This window comes from Elephantulus edwardii, unplaced genomic scaffold (assembly GCF_000299155.1).
Source record: "Elephantulus edwardii isolate Elephantulus edwardi_28Jun2011 unplaced genomic scaffold, EleEdw1.0 scaffold00012, whole genome shotgun sequence".
NCBI lineage: Eukaryota > Metazoa > Chordata > Mammalia > Macroscelidea > Macroscelididae > Elephantulus > Elephantulus edwardii.
In genome coordinates this window covers 8,545,065-8,556,248 of record NW_006399762.1, presented here as the reverse complement: position 1 = coordinate 8,556,248, position 11,184 = coordinate 8,545,065, and the positions used below count along the sequence as shown (strand labels likewise).

The following is an 11,184-nucleotide window of genomic DNA, read 5'->3' as shown; positions in this document are numbered from 1 at the left end:
ATTGATTCAGTCACTTGGGTAATAGGGATGGGAGTGTCAGTGACAGTGCGATTGGCACAGGACAGAACAGAGTTAGGGCTGTTGTACACAGGGTTGCTATGAGTCGCAAGTGACTTGACAGCACATAACAACAACAAACAACATGTCAGATGATGAGGATGGCACTGGATAGGACAGGGTTAAATTTGCTGTTCATAGGGTCACAAGGGGTCATACTTGATGGCATATAACAGTAACAACTTATGATTGAAAATTAATATATACAACAGACTCCGGTTTTCTTGAAGCTTATCTATTCCAGAAGGATTAGGGCACAGGCAGAATTCAGATGTTTTCACTGAATGCCTGGGTTGTGGCATTGAAGAAGAACACTAAATACCCCAAAAGAACAAATAAGTCCATCATGGAGGAAATGCAACCATGGTGCTTCTTAGAGGCAAGGATAGGAAAACTTCATCTCACATACTTTGAGCACATTGTCAAGAAGAGCTAGTCCTTCGGGGAAAACAAAATCATGTTGGGAAAGGGGGACAGTAAGAGAAAGAGAAAAAGATCCTAGAAAAATTAGCTGACACAATGACTGTAACACTGGGCTCAGAATAGGGCAACGTTCAAATCTTTTGTTCATAGAATCACTGAGTTATAGTGACTTTAGTGGTATAAACAATAACAACAATAGTCATAACCATACATAATTGGTTACTTAAGAAAAAAATTTTCTAAGTCCAGAACCGATTCTGCATTATTGAAATTACATTTCTAATGTTTAGTGTTCTCTTAAATGCATAAGGGCTTTTTTTTTTTTTAAAAAAAAAAAGGTAGTTTTCATGTTATTTGTCTCCTCTCAGTGAATTGTTTGTAATACTCAGCCACTTCAGAAAGTAGGCAGAGAAAGGAAAAGAGTGATGGTTAGGATAAAATGTGCTTTTGTGTTGTGCCTGAGGGATTATTATTTACATTTTCTGAAATTCTGTTTAAAGATATAATTTACTTTTGCATTATAGGCATTTAACTGTGTGGATCATAACAAATTGTGGCTGACATTGAGAAAAATGGAAATCCAGAGCACTTAACTGTGCTTATGCAAAACCTATATCTGGACCAGGAGATTGTTGTGCTAACAGAGCAGGGGAGCAGTGCATGGTTTAAAACTGAGAAGGAAGTGCATCCGGGTTGTATTCTCTCTTTATACCTATTCAATCTGTAAACTAAGCAAATTATCCAAGAAGCTGGACACTATGAAGAGGAATGTGGCATCAAAATTGTAGGGAGACTCATCAGTAGCCTGAATTATGCAAATGGAACAACCTTTCTTGCTGAAAGTGAGGAGGACTTGAAGCACTTGTTCAAAAGATCAAGGAATTCAGTATGGATTGCATCTCAATATCAAGAAAACAAAGATTTTCACCAATGGGCCTATTGGCAGCATCAGTATGGATGGTGAAGAGATTGAGACAGTTAACAGTTTAAGTTTTCTTGGCTTCACAATCAAAACCCTTGGTAGCAGTCAGGAAATAAGGAGACGTATTGCACTGGGAAAATCTGCAGTTAGGGACCTCTCCAAATTATTGAGGTATAATGATGGCAGTTTGAGGACTAAGGTGCCTCTGATTCAGACATTGATTTTTCCAGTTACTTGCTATGCATCGGAAAGGTGGACAATGAATAAGGATGATTGTAAAAGAATTGATGCCTTTGAGCTGTAGTGTTAGAGAATGACATTGAGCATCCCATGGGTGGCCAAGAAAATGAGTATGTCTTGGATAGAGTACAACCAGAGTGCTCATCAGAGGCAGGAAGGATGAGGCTTCACCTCACATACTTTGAGCATGTTGCTAGGAGAGTCTATTCATTGGAGAAGGACATGATGCTGGGAAGGATGGAAGGTTGGCAAAGGAGAGAAAGATCCTCAAGTAGGTGGATTGAAACGGTGACTTCTGCAATGAGCCTTTGTGTGTCAGGAAGTGTGAGCATGGTGCAGGATAGAACAGGGTACATATCTTTTGTTCATAGGGTCATTATAAGTTGTGCTCAACTCAATGGAACCTAACAGCAATAACAACAAGTTGGTTTGAAATCATTCTCTCAGTCTTGGTTATAACCCTTTTATTAACACGTGTATTATTAGCATGTCTGTGAGAGAGAAAGAAAGAATGTTTTATTTTCAGAAAAATAAGCTACAAAAATTTAGAGCAAGGAAAGTTTGAACATTTTGTTTTGTTTTGTCTGAAAATTAGCCTACAGTCAGACTTGACAAATTTATAGATTTTCCAAAGTTTGTCATCAATTTCTAACCATCTAAGAAGGCTCTTTAGAAAATTAGCAGCAAGAACAAGACCAAATTCTATTATGTATGAAATTTTAAAGTACTATTATAGTGCAAGTGAGGAAGACTCTCGATGAGATGGATTGATTCAGGGACTAGGATAATGGATATAGGTGTGTCAGAGAATATAAGGTTGGCACAGGATAGAGCAGGGTTTAGGGCTGTTGTACATAGGGTCGCTATGAGTCACAGGCAATTAGATGGCACATAACAACAACAACGACAATATCTAATCTACCCATGGTAGCCCAGATCTACTGCCTTTTCCATTTTAATCTATGGAGAAATAAGGACTGTTACCTCTTATGCGATTTACAGCCCTGGAAACCTGGTGGAGGGTTGAACGTAAAGAATCTGTTCTGACTTAGCAACACTGACTTGAATTGAGATGATGCTCCAGACAGGCATAAAACAAGCAAGAGTAGATGACCCTTTCAATTTGTGCAAATCAATAGATTAGTAGTCTTATTTTGTAAATGTTTATAAATTCATATTGCTATTAAGTGATAATGTATTAAGAATAGAGTTTTGGAAATAATGATAAAATTGTCTTAGAGATATGAAACAAGAAAACAATGAATCCTCATTGGATTTAAAAATACACTTTTTTACTATGTTGTTATGTGCTTACGACTCATAGTGACCCTGTGTACAATAGCTCTGAACCCTGCTCTATCCTGAGTCAACCTTATTTTCTCTGACACCACGACCCCCAATACTCCAGTTACTGAATCAATCCATCTCATCGAGGATCTTCCTCTCTTATGCTGTCCCTCCACTCTTGCAAGCAAGATGTCCCTCTCCAAGGACTGGTCCCTCCTTGTAACATTTCCAAAATAGGTCAAACAAAGCTTCAGAACTAAGATGAATCTGTTTATTCAGATAGCAGTCCATGGTATATTCAATACTTTTCTCCAGCACCACAGCTCAAAGGCATCAATTCGCCTATCATCTTGAGTCATTGTCAAGATTTACGATGCGTAGCATGTAATTGCAAAGACCATGGCCTGGATCAGACACACCTTAGTCTCCAGAGTGACATTGTTGCTCTTCAGTACTCTGGAAAGGTTGTTGACAACTGACTTTTCCAGTGTAATTCATCTTTTGATTTCCTGACTGGTGGCACCAAGAGAGTTGATTGTAGAGCCAAGCAAACTAAAGCTGTTAACAATCTCAATCTCATCACCATCTATACTGATGCTGCCAATTGGCCCAGTGGTGAGAATCTTTGTTTTCTTGATGTTGAGCTTCAATCCATATTGAAGGCTGCAGTCCTTGACCTTCTTCAGTAAGTGCTTGCAGGTCCCCCTCAGTTTCAGCAAGCAAAGTTGTGTCATCTGCATACTAAAGGTTGTTAATGAGTCTTCCTCCAATCCTGATTCCAAACTCCACCTCATAGAGCTCAGCCTCCCAGATGATCTGTTCCACACGTACATTGAAAAGGTATGAAAACATCCCTGGTATACACTCTTCCAGATTTTAAACCATGCAGTGCTTCCTTGTTCTGTTCTGATTACTTTCTTTGGTAAGTACAGGTTTCGTATAAGTACAATCAAATGTTCTGTGATTTTCATTCTTCTCAGAGTCAGCCACCATTTGTTGTGATCCACATAGTCAAATGTTTTGTATAGTCAATGAAACACAGATAGATATTTCTCTGGTACTCTCAGCTTTCAGGCAAGATCCATCTAACGTTAGCTATAACATACCTAGTGCTACAACCTCTTCTAAACCCAGTCTGCACATCTGGCAGTTCTCTATTGATGTGTTATTCCAATATTTTTTGAATAATTTTTATCAAAATCTTGCTTGAATATGATATTAATGATATTGTTTGATAATTTCTGCCCTCTGTTGGATCACCTTTGGAATGGGAACAAATATGGGTCTCTTCCAGTCAGTTGGCCAGGTGGTTGTCCTCCATAATTCTTGACACAATTTGGTGAGTGCATTCAAGGCAGCAACTGTTTTTTGAAATATGTCAGTTGGTATGCCATCAATTCCTTGGGCCTTGTTTTTTGACAATTTCTTCAGATCAGCTTGAACTTCTTCCTTCATCACCTCAGACTGTTGCTCATACATTGTTTCATGAAATTCTTCTGTGTCCGCCATTTCCTTTTGGTATAATGACTCTGACTCTGTATACTCCTTCCATCTTCTTTTAATGCTTTCTTGATCATTTCATATTCTGCCAAAGCATCCTTAAGTATTGCAACTTGAGGCTTGAATTTGTTCTTCTGTTCCTTCAGGAAGAAATGCTACGTGTGTTTGGCCCTTTTGATTTTCTGACTCCAGCTCTTTACACAACTCAAACTCATTGCTATAGAGTGGACACAACTCTATAATTGATCCTCCAAGGAGTTTTCAGAGATTGTATATATATCATATGGGAGGTAACTGCCCATCTTTCTCCCATAGAATAGCTGGTGAATTAGACTCACCTGCCTTTTACCTGACAATTAGTAAATATTTTAACTGTTTCATATTAGATTAAATTATGTATTAAAAATTCACAAGGTATATAGTATAAGGGAGATCTGGGGGCTTAACAATAAGGTGTTGCATTACCAAGCTAAAAGAACAAAGTTTGAATCCACCAGCTCTCTGCAGAAGAGAGATGAGCAATGTCCTCCCATGCAATTTACTGCTTCTGAAACCCATTGGAGGGTCAGCTATGAGTCAGTTCCAACTTGATGGTACATAACAAGAACTTACAGTGTAAGGGGGGGGGGAAATACCGTGTTTAAAGCATTTTTCAAAATCAGTCCTCACTATCATCTTGCATGTCATATGGAAACATTGTGTTACATAATGAAGCTCTGGTGCCCTAGTGGGTAGGCAGTTGCTCTGACAATGCAAAGGCAGGTGGTTCAGATGGGCTTTTATTCTGTTCATAGAGGTCAACTGTTTGTAAACTGCCAAAGAGTTTTCAGCATGTTCACAGAAAAACTCTTTGCTAAATCGTCTGAGTTGAGATGACCACCTGAAGCAAATAAAACTCAGTAAGTTTGCCTTCAAAGTATGTATTGGGCTACTAACTGAAAGGTTGGTGGTTTGAATCCATCAAGTATTTCTCAGGAGAAAGTTGATGACATCTCCTAATACGAAGACTTACAGCCTCAGAAACTTGATGGAGAACATGAGTCAGAATTGACTTGAAGGTGATGGATTTGATACCAGGTTTAGTTTCTCCTCCATGATTTTGCCAGCTTATTAGAATGACAGTTGACAGTGATCACAGGGAAACAATTTTAAAAGACTGTTGTCTAACTCCAATTGTCTTACGACAGTTATTTGTATTTTTGTGAATTATGTAGTCTATTCAATGGTGTAACCAAATGTGTAACTTTGGCAGCATCAAATTATCCCATTAACAATACTTACGCAAGACCTGTGCACATATATTATAACACTAATGGTCCAGTCACTATTGCCTTATTTCTTCCACAGCATTCAAATCTAATTGAAATTCTTCCTTTTTCAGAGTATTTTGTCAACTATTCATTCATCCATCACCCCAATTAGCTACAAAATCTTGTGATTAGGAATCTTTATGCTTCTATTTTCCTCACTGTCAACTAGTCAGTTCTGACTTACAGAAATTTTACCTTAGTTTCTTAGTCTGTGATCTTTACAGGAGGAGATTGTCTATCTTTTTCTCTTCAAGAATATGATGGATTTTAAACTGACAACCTTTAGGTTAGCAGTGCAACACATAACACACTATCCCAACAGATTTTCTTCCACATGTACAAAGCAATCCCATAAAACTTAACTCATCTACCTAATGATGCTGTCATTGATGTTAGGTGCCATTGAGTAGAGTACAAACCATACTTAACCTATCCTGTGCGATCCTCACAATATCTCACATCTTGAGCCATTGCTGCAGTTACTGTATAAATTCATCTTTTTGCGGTCTTTCTCTTTCACTGACCCTCCATCTTTTCAAATATGATGTCCTCATCCAATTAACAGCCTCTCTAGATTAAATATTTTCATTCTTACTTGTCGCTATTCTTATTAGTACTGTGCTTGTCTGTGAGTATGCAGTACTAGGTAATTTCTGGTTGCTGTAAAAAAGCTATGTCACTGGTGTATCAAATGCCAGAAGTGTCACACATATTGAAGAGTTATAAACAGAGCTCCCAGATTAATACAGACTAGAAAAGAAGGGTTGGCATCACTTCTTAAATAGTAGGTCTCTGAAAACCCTATGAACAATAGAGGAACATAGCTATAGTAGTAGAGGTAAAGCCCATGTTGGACAGCAATCAAATTGAGAAACAGTTGGAATATGGAATGTGCAAAGTATGAAGTTTGGAAAACCAGAAGTTGTTAAAAATGAAATGGAATGCATGAACATCAACATTATAAGCATAAAAGTGAGATGAGTGACTTTGGGCACTTTGAATCAAGACAATTACATGGTATACTGTGCCAGGAATGAAAAACAGAAGAGGAATGGTGTTGCATTCATAGTTAAAAAGACAATTTCAAGTTATCTCCTAAAAAACAACAGGAGGAGGAAGTTGAAGATTACTACCAGATTTTGAAGTCTTAAATTGGCCAAAGATGCATTCAAAATGTGTTAATGATAATTGGTGACTGTAATGCAAAAGTTGGTGATAAAGTAGAACCAATTGTAGTCAGAAAGAAACAACAATTGGTGATAGAAGTGAGGTCAGAAATAAAATGATAGAATTTTGGACATTCAGTGATTTTATACCACAGATGCCTTTTTCAAAGAACATAAACTGAAACTTTACACCTGGACCTCATGTAATGGACTATATAGGAGCCAGATAGACTGTACTAGTGGAAGGAATCTTTGGAGCAGTTCAATATCAGCAATCAAAACCAGTCCAAACACTGACTGTGAAACAGAGCAGCAATTATTGATGTGCAAATGTAAATTAAATATACAGAAAATTAAAACAAGTCCATGAGAAACAAAATTTGAGTTTAAGTTTATTCCACATGAATTTAGAAAACATTTTAAGAGTAGGTTTGGGCATGGTGGTCAAGATAGTATGGTACAGGTATGGTAGCAGGCACATAGATAGATAGATAGAATAGTATTAAGAACCCAGAAATCAGCCCATCAACCTATGGTTAACTAATTTTTGACAAGGTGATGAAATCAGTTAAGTGGGAAAATGAAAGCCTCTAACAAATTATGTTGGCAAAATTAGAAAACTATCTGCAGAAAACACAAGCAAGACCCACACCTCACACCATAGGCAAAAAAAACCAACTCAAAGTGGATCAAAGACCTAGGAGTAAAATCAAGGACTATAAATTTCATCAGAGAAAAGCTTGGAAGGATTCTAGAAGCCCTAATTCACAAAATGAACAACCTTCCAAGCATCCGAAAAAACCTACAACCAGATAAGAATAAAACAGATGAATGCGACCTTCTAAGAATCAAATCCCTATGCACAACAGAAGACTCCTCCAACAAGGTAAAATGGAAAGACAGACTGGGAAAGAGTATATCGACTGAACTCAGTCCCCAAGTCTCAATTTGTGCTAATGGCTCACTTATGTACTGGTCTCCTCTGACACGTATTTAAAGTAACACAAGTGGCCTTCATCTTTGAAGCAGGTACTGTTGTTTCCAACTCATCAGTTAAGAGATTTGGTTGCTGGGGGGAATGTACAATGCCTTATTTTTATAAGTGGTTGTTGTGTTGTTCACTGTCAGGTCAGAATCAACTCATCGGTGACACTCCCACAGGTTTTCAGAGTCAGTTAATCGCAGGGTAGGAGATTGCCTATCCTCTCGCAGAGCAGCTGGTGGCCTCGAACCACGTGCGGTCAAGATTGCAGCACAGCTTCTTGCCACTAGGCCACCAGGGCTCCTTAGTTTTAGAAGAGGAAGATTAAATTTGTGGCAGAGAATTGATTTGTTATTTTTTTTCCTTGGAGGCAAGGATTCTGAAGCTCCGTCTAACGTACTTTGTTGCCAGGAGGGACCGGTCCTTGGAGAGGGACATCATGCTTGGTACGGCGGAGGACGGACTGCGCAGGAGGGGGAGGCCCCCACTATGAGGTGGATTGATTCAGTGACTGGGGTAATTGGGATGGGTGTATCGGAGACAATGCGATTGGCACAGGACTGAGCAGAGTTTAGGGCTTTTGTACATAGGGTCGCTATGAGTCGCAAGCGACTCGACGGCACATAACAACAACAACAAATATCAAATATCATCTAGTATACCCACATTGAATAAATTCAGGTTTGTTCTGTTTTCACTTTGTCAGCTAGCTCAGAATTAGGAAGAACCTGTCTGAAGCCCTGCAAATTACAGCATTGATTTATCTATTGGAAGGAAAAGAAAATAATTCTTGTTGGACTTAGTCTAGGTTTTTGCTCATAAAAATAATGTTTATTTAACATATTCCTAGTACTGATGAAAACAATTTAGATGTTTTCTTTTTTTTTTTTACTCATTGAAAACCTTTGCCATCTTAATTATTAGAAGAAAGTTTCCATTACTCTGAAAACTGTTATCTATAGGTTTCTCTAGACTGCTTTGGAAGCTTTATATTTCTGGAAAATATTCAAAGAAAACCTTAATTCATTTGAAAATATAACTTTTGTGTAATTCAGGAAAATATTTTATAAGGAAAGCATGCTTTGATTTTTCCAGTGTCAGAATTCTATTCTCTTTTTTGCATTATTAATGAAAGGCCTAGGGAGGTAAGTGGTGGCTTAGTGGTTAAGGAGTTGTACTGCTATCCCAAGGACTCATGGTTCTATTCACCAGCTGCTCAGTGTGGGAAAAGTGATCACTCTTTACCCATGTGATTTAATGCCTCTGAAAACCTGCTGGAGGGTCAGCTATGAGTCAGTTCCGATTCCGTGGCACACACAACAACAACTTGTGGCCTAGTAATAAAAATTTATACTACCTACCCGAAGATAACTAGTTTGAGTCCACCACTGCCCCAAAGGATAAAGATGGGCTATCTACTTCCATGTTATTTACTGCCTCTGAAAGCCTTCGCTAGAGTCAGCTATGAGTCAGTTCCAACTCATCAGTATATAACAACAACAACAAAAACAATAATCTAAGGTGTTTTTAAAGGGGATTTCCTTCTCCCAGGCATTATACCAAATTATTTAAAAAACAATAATAGCGTGTCTCTTTTATGCTTTGTGATCTAAAAGACACATGGCATTTTGAATCCAGAATCATAATTATGAACTAGCCCTTCTCTGTCAGCCCCGTATATTGAGGAATATTCACTGAAAAATAACTTATTTCCTCCTTTCATATTCCAAAATTACAGTGCAAGAATTGTCAGTGTTTGAAAATATGCAAATGTAACACCAAAACATGAAAACAAACGGACTTTTTAAAAAATAAACAGAGAGAAAACATAAAAAGATCTAATGCTTTATTTCTAGGTAGACAAAAAGTCTAGTTCATTGCTCTAACTGTTGTTGAGTCAATTAAAATTATTATTTTACTGATGACTCAATTTCAATTTTCCTTCCTGCGTATTTAATAGAATTGCACAACAGTAAAATGACACAATGTGTTACGATTTCTGATTCTTGTGTAGAGTAAAGGAGTAACTGGTGGAATTTCTCTTTTTCATTTTGCAAAAGACATTGTTGGTTTTGCTGTGTACTGCTGACTTGGAATTGTCCCATGGCTGACCCTCCAGCAGGTTTCCAGAGACGGTTAATCACATGGGAGAAGATTCCCCTTCTTTCTCCTCTGGAACATCTACTGGATTCAAACCACGTGGCTTTAGGATGGCAGGACAGCTTCTTAACACTAGGAACTTCTTTTTTTCACTTTGCTAAAGACATTAAGGACTGGAAAAAAGAAAATAACATTCATTTGTTAAGTGACTAAAAGATTAATATGTGAGTCATAAAACATAACTGATTCATTGTTTTTTGATTCATTGTTCTGAAAATATGGTGAAGAATAAGAATAATTATGAGTAGAGATTTTAGGGATATGAATCACAGAAGTGGTATTGGAAAGGATTTTTTTTTTAAGTCAATAGTTATTACCTGACAACTCTATATTAGCTCTCTGGTGAGGGATGCAGAATGAATAGTATTTTTGACAGAGTTGGGGAAGTGGAGTGAGTTGGGGAGGTAGGATAGGCATTCTAATAATAGTGACAAAATGTGGAGAGCAGAACAGCACGCTAAGAAAATAACTGACAGTGCTGTTTGGAAAGTCAATCTGAAAAAATTAAATAATGACATTTACTTTTCATTAAGTCTATGTCCCAGATATGATTGTAAGAGGCTTGTATTTGTATGATTGTAAGAGGCTTGTAAGAGGCCTTACATTTGTGGCAAATTTAACAGGAGAGCAAGTAATAAATGTTAGAGAGGATATGGAGCAATAAGAACTCTCATATATTGTTACTGGGATTGTAAAATGGTACAACCACTCTGGAAGGCATACTGGCGCTCCTCAAAAAAATTCCATATGACCCAACTATCCCACTGCTTAGAATATACCCGAGAAAATGAGAACTAAGACACAAATGGAGATTTGTACACTCATGTTCATGGCAGCGTTATTCACCATTGCAAGAACATGGAAACAGCCCAAATGTCCAAAAGCAATTGAATGAATTGAGAAATTATGGTACATTCACACAATGGAACACTGCAGGAATAATGATTTTGCAGATCGCTAACTTGGGAGGGGCTGGAAAGCATTATGCTGAGTGAACTCAGTCCCATAAGGACAGATCTTATGTAAGACCATTAATGTAGGAATAGAAAGATAACTAGTAAAGCGTGTATGAGAATCCAAGGAGGGAAAGGGGGCGCAGAGATGAGGATTGGCAGCAGGTGGTTAATCATGGGGTCA

The 11,184-nt window shown here is 37.8% G+C and overlaps 1 protein-coding gene across 1 annotated transcript in view; it reads left to right on the top strand.

Annotated features, from left to right (window-relative positions):
- MYOZ2 (myozenin 2) overlaps positions 1–11,184 on the top strand; it is a 64,640-nt gene that overhangs the window by 15,027 nt on the left and 38,429 nt on the right. The gene's annotated exons all lie outside the window — the stretch shown is intronic.